Genomic DNA, 11,273 nt, shown 5'->3' on the forward strand with positions numbered 1-11,273 from the left:
CGATACCTGAGGTAACCTAAGTTCATGTTCTGGTTTGTCTAAGCATTGGGAGTTTATGACCAATGAGACACTGTAGCTAGCTCGGTAAGGGGATTTTGGGTACTGAGGTGAGTTTTGGGTCATCCTAATTCACTGAGGTTCCAGATCTCTATGCACAGTTCTGTAGGAGAACGGAATCCCTGCTACACCATCATGGGTTAGATGGAATGTTATATTAAGTGGATTGAAATGGGCCAAGGGACAAGAAGACAGGATATTCCTCTAGCCGGGTGATATCCTGCTTTATCTAGCAGCCCCCACGAAATCACAGAATTTTAAATATCTTCACAAACTTCGAGAGATACTAGGGATACTCGAATGATTGTCTAAATCCGTGCTTTTCTCACCACACGGTCGGTTCCTAGACTCCCACTCGGATGTACGGTGGAGATGGCGGTGAATGGATTCCGCTATTTTGGAATATACATCACCCCATTTCCTAACATATTTTATATTAACAATCTTGTAGCCCCCCTAATTACGCTGAGGAATGATGTGAAACACTGGATGCCTTTGCCTCTCTCCTTATTGGGCCGAGCGGCCCTTTCAAAATGTTGGTGCTTCCTATATATATTACAGAATTACCTGATGAAAATACCGAAGTCCTATTTTAGAAGCATCAAGAGTGAAGTAAGGTCCCTGTTATGGAATGGGAGGGCTTCCTGCATAGCCTTGTATAAGTTGACTATAGTTGGTACGATGGCGGCATCGCTCTCCCAGATATACGCCTCTACTACTGGGCTTCAAAGCTGGTGGTGGTAAACCATTGGATATATCGTCCCCCGATAAACCCAGCTTATCTCCTGGATAATTATCAGATGGCGAGAGAGTGATACCTTGCTGCTCTCTATTCTAAGGCCAAGAGAGGCAGTTTCTATGGCCCTACAGCTCAAACCATGGCTATTTGGAAACAAGCCAATAAGAAACTTGGCTGGCTGGATACTCTGACTCATGCCACCCCGCTGTGGACGACTCAAAAACTTGGGACGTTGTGCCATCAACTTGGCTTCGACAGATGGGATAAAAATGCGTCATGCTCTTGCTGCTGCCCTCCCCGCGATTGGGGAGATACCAGAATCCTTTCCCCTGGAGGATAGGTTACTCTCGGAACTGCTGCCGAAAAAAGTGTTATCATTGACTTATCGTAAGTTATGCAATAATCTGGAACAATGGCAGGCTGACATAGGCATACTAGAGGACGAGGATTGGCAGGCTGCACTTTTGTCTCCAAGAGAATCAGCCATTTCACTTAAGTTCCGACTTATCCAACTGAAGGTATTTCACCGGGGCCACACTTATGAAACTTGGGCTCAGGGAGGATGCATCTTGCCTTAGCAGTGCACTGTGGAGGCTACCCTATACCACACTCTATGGGAATGCTCACACATTATGGTTCTTTGGAAAGATGCCACACGCCATATGCACAGGGCCATTGGGAAGGAACTAAACAAAGGAGCTAGATAAACGCATGATCGCTGAAAAAGAGGTGTTAAAATCCAAAGGATACCCCAAGAAATGGAATAAAACATGGGGCAAATGGAACACTTATCGGGGGGAGATATGCATCTCTCCTACTGTTGAGGTGGAGATACGAGAACAACAGAGAAATGGACATTTATGAATAAATGTTTGTGGATGTACTAATACATGACAACTATAATTGTATTATATGTAAGATGTCTTATATGCAATTGATATTGTGTTAATGGTGACTGTTCATTTCTATAAATTAATACAAATATCTAAAAAAAGAAAAAAGGGAACGAGAGATATGATTTTTCTAAGTTTTAGGTCTTTGTAAGAGCAAAAGGCGCAAAGTGCCAGCCATGGACATGTTGCTGCGATAGACAGGGTCAACGTATATTGTGATGGATCGTGAGTCAGATAAAAGTATCAAGTTCAGTCAGGTGGAAAGTATTATTTTCTGACTTAGAAACTTTGTGGGAAGTCGAAAATCCTCAGCAGAGCAGGGAAACAGGCTGTGGCCGAGATAGGTTCCGCAGAGCTAGATAGCTGTGGGATGAAGTCTTAGAGAAGCTTTGACTTTTGGCAAGAAACCTCTAGGCAAGAGAAATTCGAACGTGGTGCCCAAGGAAGGTCCGTCATTGGCCGAATATTTTTAATGACTTCTCCTGGTGAAGATCTTTACCTTAAGACTTAAAACATTTTGAAAGTCCAACTGCTTTCAGTGGGACCAGCCACTAGGTTGAATCCGACTTGTGATGCAAGGTTGGAGGTATCAGCAGCTCAGCGGGTGTCCGGTGATAGCCTCTGGTTCTTTTGGCAAAAACCTTTGGAATCCCAGCTTAGAGGGCCAGGCATAAGGACTACACTCTCACACTTCTCTTAGAGAAACCTCTTGGGGATCAGTACTTCAGCCGAAGCCACCAGCAGGGTCCTGCTGGAACTGTCAGCTGGGCTACTCAAGAAGGTTGGCTTCTTGCAATCTAGGCCCTGGAGTCTACTCTTTTGTTCTGGGTTCAATTGGGAGCAGGTCCAGCCCTGGGGCTTCCCTCCACAGGTTACCAAAAGCGTAGTCTTCTACATACAGTGAAGATTCAGCAGGTGCAGACCTTCTGCCTTCCTCAGGTCCAGAAGTGTTCTTAGGAAGGCATCCAGAAGCACCACTTTTATGCCTGACACTAGCTTGTGTGTGGGGGTGACTCTCTACCTGACCCTCTGATCCAAAGCCACTTCTACTGATATAGTTTCTGGTGCTAACTCTACAAATCACCTACATGTTCATGTTAGAAAGGCTGATGGCAAACCATTTAGCTGAGGAAACCATATATTATGAAAGGATAATAGGCTTTAAGGTATGGAGAAAGCAGTGGCACTATTCCCGTGAGGGATATATCAATGCCAAGAGAACAAACAAGCATTTGCGTGATCAACTTACATATTATATTCCCTTATTTGGATAGGATATATCATCATCCCTGACTATATTTTGCACTCTGATAGTCTAAGCTTGATTGCAAATCAATGTGTGAAATCAGTGTGGGCCACGTGTCATGTTTAGCACATTACTCTCATATGTGCTAGCTGTTGACTTCATGAAATGGTGACAAATTTTGGAGGTAGGATTTGGCCTTATCTTGTGCTATGTATATAAGCCACTCATATGATGTGGCCTTATAAATATCCGATAGCCACTCATAATGTATGGAATGATGTGCGTAGCACTAGTGCTGGAGAATGCATAGTTTAACTGTCGTCATCGCCATGAATATTATACAAAACTAGTGATTTGTAAAGGAAGGTAAGTTCTTAGTGTAATGCAGCATTATGACTTGGCATGGTATAGGTGTTGGGAGGGCTAGGAATTTACTAAGGGTGGCTCTCATCTTGTCCAGTAGTCAACTTATGTCTGGTAAATCATGCAGTATGTGAATGGTGTCACAGTGCTTATGCCTGCATCTCCAGCAGTTTGAGTGAAGTAGCCCCCTTTACTCCTGCTCTTAGGGTATCCAGTAGCAGTCCTGGATCTACTGAAATATACACAACTACATTCTAGATTCCCTCACCTCTCGGTCTAGGGTTTTGTAGACTTTTGCCAAATCTTCCTTGGTGTATTCTATGTTTAGCAATTCCTGCCACTTGATGGGTAATCTATCAGCTTGGCATTGGGAGTGCAAATGTTGGAAAAATAGGTTGTAGATACTGGACATTACCCATTTGTAACGTCCCTAGCATTGGAGATATGCTACAATTGAGGTGGCTGTACGAGCTACACTCCTAGCAAACTGTTAAGGCAGTGGAAGGGTTGTATGTACTTCCACTTTTGATGTGGGAGAAGGTAAAATTCCTATCTGATGTCCTCAGAGTAATTTAGGGTCCCTTGGGTTAGAAGATGATCCAATATCTCAATACCCACCTTGTGACACATCTCCCAATGGATCATGTTCCCTCCATGTGGACGCTAGCATTATGTGATTGAAGGACCTTTTCATGTACATTAGTGACTTATTTGAGCAGTCTATGAGTATGTGACGAGCTCTTTATCAATGCCTGAATGATAGGGCTTGATGTCAGAGATGGGGATCTATGTTTTTTTAAATTTATTATTTTATGTTTATATAGTAATTGCAGTCCGGGGCTGCTTGCAGTAAGTTTATGCTTTATGGTAACACACAGAATTTGGTCTTCAAGGTGTGGTCTCATGCAGCCAAGCTACACCAGATGTAGGGCCGTGTGACGATATTCTACTGATGGTATGCTGAGGCCCACACTTTTTCTGTGTGCGATTAGTTGGGGATGCCAGCTCGGTTTCATAGAGTCCCATATAATGCCTTAATATCTTTGTTTATCAATCTCAAGACTGGTTAAGGGACCGGGACACTACCCAGGACATTTGTAAAACTGAGGAGCAGTACTATTTTTAAGCTTGTGTTCTGTCTCAGAATGATAAGTGCAATTGCGACCATGTTGCGTAATCGGCTTCGGCACTAGGTATCAATGGACCAATATTATCTAGAAACATATATTCTGACCCTCTGTTTACGTGCAGGCCTAGATATCAGAGTGGTGTCAAGGTCCATTGCATCTGGTAGCCCAAAATGGCCACCTTTGCCATACACCTGGCCATAGGCTGTGCTTTAATTTTATCCAAGTTGAATTTAGACCCAATATCATTTAGAGTTTGGCTATAATACTGTTAAGCTTCGTAAGCGATGTGTGTAGATCAGTATGAGTTTGGCGATGTGGGACCGGGACTACCCGCTTCCCGCACTGACAAACCTGTGTATGACCCACCCGCCAGATCAGGAGTATTCTCCTGATCAGACAAGCAGTTCTTTGCCGTTCCCAGGGCGGTGCCTACAAAATAGGCACCACCCTGGGAATGTCAAAAGCAGTACCTGCACGGCCTGGATGGCTGTATTGTATGTCATGCAGGTACTGGGGTGCACCCTGTGTGCATCCACATGGTGTGAGGTACCGGGGGCCCCTGTAGGGCACCCTTTGTGTCCTGTCCACCACAGTTTTCATGGCAGGGTCACCACCATGAAAACCGTGGTGGAGAGAAAACTTGCAATATGGTTGGCAGGACTGCAGCAGTCCCTCCAAGCATACTGCGCCTTAGGACCGCCATGCAACTGCCAGGGAAAAGCAGTGGTTGTGGAAGTCCCAGGGAAGCACAACCGCCCTAGTTATAATAGGGCGATCTGAAGACCGCCCTGTGAGTTTGGTGGTCTGGTGACAGCCAGACTCATAATAAGGCCCCTAGTCATCAGAGTATTGTATCCTAGGTGAAAGATCTCCCGGCTTGGGTAATTCCAGTAAAAAACCTTTTGACTGCCATATGGCTGCTGTTGAGGGGTTCTAGTACCAATTGCAACAGGAGGTGAGATAATTGGCAACCTTTGTGTCCCCCGCTTTATGTTAAAAAGAAATTAGGGGAATCCTCAGCAATTGACCTAGGCAGTGGGAGACACATACAGCCATTTGACTTTAGTAATGTAGTTCTATCCCAGTCCAAATGTGCAAAGCTTTTAGAACAGGTAGCCCCATTTGAGCCAATCAAATGGGATTTCAGCATCGAGGTATAAAGCCAGTGTCAGCTGGTATGTCCGTGGAGTGCCAGAGCAGGTGGGCAGGGATGATCTCCTGAGAACTAAATCATCTGTGAGTGATGTATGAGAGTGGGTTTCACTTGTTTTAAACAGGCGACCAATATTCCTGCTAGGATTTTATTGTCTTCAAAAAGGAGGGATATTAGGCAATAGGCACTACATAAAAGAGTGCCTTTTCTGGCATTCAGGAGCATTGTTAGGGCCTTATTTGGTAGTGCCGCTAGGCTGCCTGTCTGTACAACCACTTTGCATGCAGCATACAAGAAGTCTATTATTTTAGCTCTGGTCCACTTATACAATTCTGCTGGGAAGCCAACTTCCCAAGGGGCTTTGTTGTTATGGAGGTTAGGAATAGCCTTCCTTAAATATTTCTCCGTCTAATAGCGACCTACCCTTCTCATTAAGATATCGCAGGTATATGGCATCAAAGAACCTGTCCATCCGGCCACTGTCTGCCACAGTCTCTAGGTATATAGATCTTTGGAATATGTGGCAATAATATTGGGGATCTTTAATGGTTTCCTGACAATAATAATCATTTGGGGAATTCAAAAATGTGTCCTGCTATAGACAAAATTTGTGCAAGATGGAATAAAAAAGGTCATTTTCTAAAAGTATGTAGGTCAGCAGTGTTTAAGAGAGTCAATGCTATTCAGGATTGTGATGAAACAAGTGATTATGAATATGATGTCACTACTATATTTTGTGTAAACAAACAATCCGATACAAAAAAGAGTTTTCCATCTTGCCAAGTTGAAATCAATGGTATACCTACAAAGGTTTTAGTGGATTCTTGCTCATGGTATACAATTCTACCTACATTTTTGGTCAAAACAAATTGGCCAAACATTCAACTTTTACAACCTGACATTTCACCTTGCGGATACACTGGACACAAATTTCAACTTGATGGATATTTCATGGCAAAAATAGTGTTTCAAGAACGCAGCACATTTGAGAAAGTATATATCACTAGTGTTGGTGAAGCTTTATTGGGTTGGTCCCATCAAAAAGAATTAAACATGAAGTTAGATCCCAATGCAGTTCCTCAAGTGTTTTCTATCGCATCTTCTTCTGCAGTTTCTACAAACTCTGTTTCTAAAGGAATTTGTGTTGACTCATTTGCAAGTGAAATGGAGAAGAAATACCCATCATTGCTCAGTGATAAACTTGGTCAGTACAAAGGCTTCTCACATCGCATCAAACTGTTTGACAACGCTTTACCTGTTAGACATAGAGACAGAAATGTTCCTTTATCTTATCGGGGCAAATTGAAAGACATGCTCAAATATATGTGTGAAAAGAAAATAATTGAACCCATAGAATCATCAGCTTGAGTTTCTCCAGTAGTTATTTCAACTAAATCTGGAGAGGATCTTCGTTTATGTATTGATTTGCACAGTTTGAATAATGCCATTTGTGTAGATGCTCATCCTCTTCCTAATTTGCACGAAATGGTATCAACGTTGGCTGATGCACAGATATTTTCATGTTTAGACCTTCCAAGTGCTTACCACCAAGTTGTTCTTCATGAAGAATCAAGGGACTTAACGGCGTTTATAACTCCAGATGGATTATTCAGATTTTATAGAATGCCATTTGGGTTGGCTAGCGCTGCAGCTGTAGTTCTGTCAGATTCTGTCGCGCCTCGCTGTAACAAAGGGTACGGACGGGGAAGACACTACAAGTCCCAGAATGCTCAGCTGTTAGGAGGCGGGGTATAAATTAGACGCCACTTCCTTCAGCCGGTGTCGGATATTTTGGTTTGTGACCGCCAGCGTTCCTGTCGACTCTTTGTGTTGGAGCAAGTTTATCGAGGATTTACCAGCTTTGTTTCTCTGTTTTGTCCTCCGTTGGAGAGCCTTTCCACCGGCTATTGCGGAGGACAGACTTTCTTGTGCCGAGTTTACCTTTCGCGTGTCTCCGTTGGCGAGCCTTCTTGCATCGGCTCTTGCGGAGGACACGATTGCTCAACTGCAGTTTGAGGGGTTAATTCCGATTCCGTTTCCTCCGTTGGCGAGCCTTTTTGCAACGGCTATTGCGGAGGAAACATTTTGTTGTTTGAGTGCGTGACCAACCTATGTAAATCCTCCGTTGGAGAGCCTTCTTGCATCGGCTATTGCGGAGGATTTCTATCATCAGGTCCCAGGCTGGGACGAAGAGTTTTGTTTTCCTGTACCTTAACGCACAACTATTCAGGTAACCCTTGTTATCATTTCTTGTGGGTGACGTAACCCTTGTTTAGTTTAAGGGAGATACTGTGTACTTTCGTTATCGGATTTGGAGCACTGACTGCGCTTCTTCATGACTCTTTTGGAAAGATATCAGGGTATGTAGTATCCTTCTTTACCAGTATAGGTCTGCTATTACCTGGGTCTTATGGGCTGTTCCAATAGTGAGCTTTGTGTTTACAGGGGAAGGCAGACATAGGCTGAATTTACGTGTTCTCAGTGGAAGAGAAGTATCTCCTGAGTTAGTGCAGTTTGCTTTCCAGTTACAGGTATAAGACAGTAATATCCTGCTTGATAGCCATAGTTATAGTTAACGAGAGCATTCATTAGAGTTGATACCAATCGATTGTTTTTGTTTTCTGTCTTCACAGCTCTCCCTCCCCGCAGTCCCCTTCCTTTCCTTCCTGTTTTTGCCCTCACCTGATCCTTCTCTAGCCCACGGCTATTATAGCATTCGGGGCTTGGATAGATCTGGAGGTGGCCTATTTATACCACAAGCTGATCCCGAGGACGGAGAGGATAACAGAATATCCGACCCACGAGTTGTAGTCCTCCTGATCAGTTGAACGGTTATGGCTACTCTGGACGAGGTGATGGCTGCATTATTTGTGGTGCAATCTGAGTTGATAGCGTCCAGACAAGAAAGCACTGAATTAAGGAACCGGTTAGATAACATCCAGAAAAACCCCTTTAGTGCTGGGGCTTCAAGGTCTGGTACGGCCAGTTCGGTAGTGGTGGAAATACCCCCTAGCATTCCGCTAGCAAATCCAGAACGATTCAACGGGGACGCTGGGTCAGTGCAAGTATTTTTGACCCAAGCGATGATGCATTTTTCTTGCAAACCCCGATCGTTTCCCACCAATCAGTCAAAGGTTGCGTTCGTCATTTCGTATCTAGTGGGGGACGCGGCTCAATGGGCAGTTCCGATTGTTAAGAGAAATTACCCATTGTTACATGATTGGGATGCGTTTCAGGCTGAGTTCACGAAAGTGTTCGATAGAAGGGCAGATACGTATACGGCTGATAAGGAGCTGTTAGGATTGCGTCAAGGGAATCAAGACATTGTGACCTATCTGAACAATTTTAGACGGCTAGTCGCTGAAACTAAGTGGCCAGAAGCCAAGCAAGCATCAATATTTCATCAGGGTTTAACTGAGGAAATGCAAGACATCATAGCTCAAATAGACCCCCAGCCAGCGTCATGTGAGGATTTGATCAAGTTGGTATTACGATTGGATCATAGGATGAAGAATCGTAAGGGTGATAGTAAATCTAAGAACAGAACTATTCCCTCTTCGGTACCGGTGAAGACCACTGACAGTTCGGTATCTCACAACCCTGAACCCATGGAAATTGGGGCTGTCCGCGCGGCCTTAACCGCTACAGAAAAGGAACAGAGGCGCAAATATGGTCTTTGTCTTTATTGCGGCAAAAAGGGCCATTTTGTTAGGGAGTGCCCTGTCAAACCCAAGTTGTCCAAATTTCGCTTAAATCGGGGGGTTTCAGCAGCCACGGAGAAACCGGCGGAAAACTGAGGGGCTCTGGGGGTGATGAAGGGGTTCCCTGGAGTCGTGTTAGTATCCCTTCTATGTTGAGTACTGTAGTGGGAGCACAACATTTATTCATCAATATAGTATTGATGATTGGCATGATGGAGGTGCATACACAAGCTATGGTAGATTCAGGGGCTACTGGCTTCCTCATGGACATGAAGGAAGCTGAAAGAATAGGCATTCCTCTGATCCCTAAAGAAGATTGTACCAATGTGTTTGCAGTAGATGGCAGGAAATTGAATACAGGGCTCATCAGTTATCAAACGGCCATGACAGAGATGAGGTTTGGGTATCACAGAGAAAGAGTTTCTTTCAGCATAATCAAGGCACCACAGTATGGGGTGATCCTAGGCATTCCTTGGCTGAAAAGACACAACCCTGACATCAATTGGGAAACGGACACTATTGTGATGAATTCCAGACATTGCGAGGAGCATTGTTTTAGATATGCACAGAGTCCTTCGTTTGCCTTGGCATGTGGGGATAGTATAGCTACGGCAGCAGAAAAGGCAGTAACTCTTCCAGAGGTATATCGGGACTATGAAGGGGTATTCGATGAAGTATTGGCCGAAAAGTTGCCTCCACATAGGCCATACGATTGCCAGATTGAATTACTTCCTGGGGCAGTGATTCCCAAGGGTAGACTGTATGCGTTGACGGAACCAGAAAACGCTTACTTGAGAACATATTTAGACAAACTGTTGGAATTGGGGTTCATACGCCCATCGCGATCACCGGCGGCATCCCCTTTATTTTTCATCCCCAAGGCCAATGGGGAATTAAGAGCCTGTGTAGACTTTCGAGCCCTCAACGCGGTAACAGTAAAAAACAGATACCCTCTGCCGTTAATTAACATACTCTTGGAACAGGTGAAAAAAGCCAAGATATTCACCAAGTTAGACTTGAAAGGAGCATATCATCTCGTAAGAATGAGAGCAGGGGATGAATGGAAAACCGCTTTCCAGACCAGGTATGGGTTATTAGAATACCTGGTCATGCCTTTCGGGCTTTGTAATGCCCCTGCGGCGTTCCAGTTCTTCTTAAACGACGTGTTGAGAGAAATACTGGATAGACATGTCATAGTGTATATTGATGATATACTCATCTATTCTGAGTCGGAGGAGATGCACGTACAGCATGTCAAATCTGTCCTGAGAATCTTACAACAACACAGCCTATACTGCAAACTGTCCAAGTGTGACTTTCATGTCACCACCGTAGAATTTTTAGGGGTTATGCTCACCCCTCAGGGGCAGGAAATGGCAGGAAGAAAGATTCAAGCTGTTCGTGATTGGCCGATTCCTCGAAACATCAAGGATGTTCAATGTTTCCTAGGATTCGCCAATTTCTACCGGCGCTTTATAAACCAGTTTTCAAAAGTGGTGGCTCCCATAACAAGACTGCTGAAAAAAGACCAAAGGTTTGGGTGGGATGAGAAAGCCCAGGAGGCGTTTGAATCTCTAAAGGAAGCGTTTGTCACTGCTCCAATATTGACTCATCCCAATTCTCCCGTTTATAGTTGAGGCAGACGCTTCAGAGGTTGCTATAGGAGCTATACTATCACAACAAAATAAGACCACAGGACAATTACATCCAGTGGCTTTTATGTCACGTAAACTCACGGGGGCAGAACTCAACTACTGCATAGCAGAAAAGGAACTCTTGGCGATCAAAATGCATTCACGGAATGGAGACATTTTCTCATGGGGGCCAAGCATGTGGTGACGGTTTATACCGATCACCGAAACCTCCAATTTATGTCAGCTGCTAGACATCTCACCCCTAGACAGCTTAGGTGGATGCTTTTCTTTTCGGAGTTTCATTTCATCATTACTTTCAGGCCCGGAGCAGACAATCGAAAGGCGGATGCCTTGTCC

This window comes from Lissotriton vulgaris, chromosome 2_1 (assembly GCF_964263255.1).
Source record: "Lissotriton vulgaris chromosome 2_1, aLisVul1.2, whole genome shotgun sequence".
Classification (NCBI taxonomy): Eukaryota; Metazoa; Chordata; class Amphibia; order Caudata; family Salamandridae; genus Lissotriton; species Lissotriton vulgaris.